Below are 1,395 nucleotides of genomic sequence, written 5' to 3' on the forward strand. Positions count from 1 at the left end.
ACAGACAGACAGACAAACAGAGAGAGCGAGACAGAAAGCGAGAGAGCGAGAGCGAGAGAGCTAGGCTACTTCAAAACTTTGCGGTGCCCCTTTCTGCTCCTCTTGTCTTTCTTTCTCCTGATATCTTTTGATGCTGCTTACACGTTATTAGCACAGAAAAGGCATTAGACTGGCTAGGAAGAGAGGGCACCACTTTCACCCCCAATAAGTCTCTTTTCCGTTCTTTCTTTTTTTTTCTCCTTTTTTTTGGTGGGGGGTGAGGGGAGTCGAAGGGGGGAGGTTTGCAAAGACATCTCAGAGTGATAGATTGGGTGAATTGAAGGCATCTCTCTTTCTGCCAAGTCAGTCCGTTCTGTAAAGCCCCTCGTAGCCAGGCTATAGGATTTTATTCTGGTTGCAGAATAACTGGTGTGGCTTTGCAAAGGAGGGGGGAGACAGAAGAGGGGGTGGGCAAAAAAAAAAAAGGCTGAGAGGAGAGAGGATACGTGAATCATCCAGTGCAAACTCTATTGTTTGAAACTCACTTTATATCAGAATTTGAAGATGAAAACGGTAAGAAGTCTTCACAATATTCAATGAAACTTTTTTCCTTATGCTTTGCTTGTCTCCCGAATAACGCATAGAGACCTTTTTTTCTGTGTGCTTTTTTTTAATGGCAATGGGCGAGCTTGACTGAACTCCTTTTTACAGATAGAAATCTTTTGAAACTCCAAAACTAGTCGGGGGTTGGAGTGATTCTAGGATGTTCAAATATTTTGTGATTCAAAGAATATCAGGTTATTATGTAAATATATAATTTCGTGAAGCATGGATTATTTTAATTATGATTACCGTAGCTTTCGGATGGCTTATCTGTTAGTGGCCGGGAAAGAAAAATGAGAGGAGAGAACTTTTTGAAGTAATTTTCATTTTTCATAGATATCTTCCAGCATAATATGGTTTCATGTCAGTGTCTTATGTAGTCAGACAAGTGCATATTTTATGCCTGGGCGCAAAGGGCAGCATTAATATGATAGCTGCAGTCCTGATGCTCTAGGATAAGTTAAGCTCTTAATAGGCTAATCAAAGAGATGGAAGCGTGTGTTTTTGATTTACTTCTGGTCACTTGGGACGTGCTAGACTCGTAACCCTACGGAGACTTATTTATCGGTGTGTGTCTGTGTGTATATTGTATGGCACAGAGTTCAAAGGGATTTTTTTTTCGTATTTTATTGGAAACTCGCCTCCTGATGAAGTGTATGTACAAGTCGTGTCTTTGCTAATTTCCTTCATTGTTGTACCAGAGGCAAAGAGAGGGAGATAGGAAAAGATAGAAGGAGAGAGACAGAAGAGAGAAAGGGGGAGGGGGAAGGAGAGAGAGAGAGAGAGAGAGAGAGAGAGAGAGAGAGAGAGAGA

At 41.4% G+C, this 1,395-nt stretch overlaps 1 protein-coding gene across 2 annotated transcripts in view; it reads left to right on the plus strand.

Moving 5' to 3' along the window:
* Window positions 1-465: 465 nt before the first annotated feature.
* Window positions 466-1,395, plus strand: part of ADAMTS6 (ADAM metallopeptidase with thrombospondin type 1 motif 6) — a 329,091-nt gene continuing 328,161 nt past the window's right edge. For both annotated transcript variants that reach the window (XM_027863321.1, XM_027863322.1), the window contains exon 1: window positions 466-552. The gene's annotated coding sequence lies outside the window, so the exon portion shown is untranslated. The remainder of the gene's footprint in view (window positions 553-1,395) is intronic.

The sequence above is a fragment of the Vombatus ursinus genome, unplaced genomic scaffold, assembly GCF_900497805.2.
Source record: "Vombatus ursinus unplaced genomic scaffold, bare-nosed wombat genome assembly UNPS02014772.1, whole genome shotgun sequence".
Classification (NCBI taxonomy): Eukaryota; Metazoa; Chordata; class Mammalia; order Diprotodontia; family Vombatidae; genus Vombatus; species Vombatus ursinus.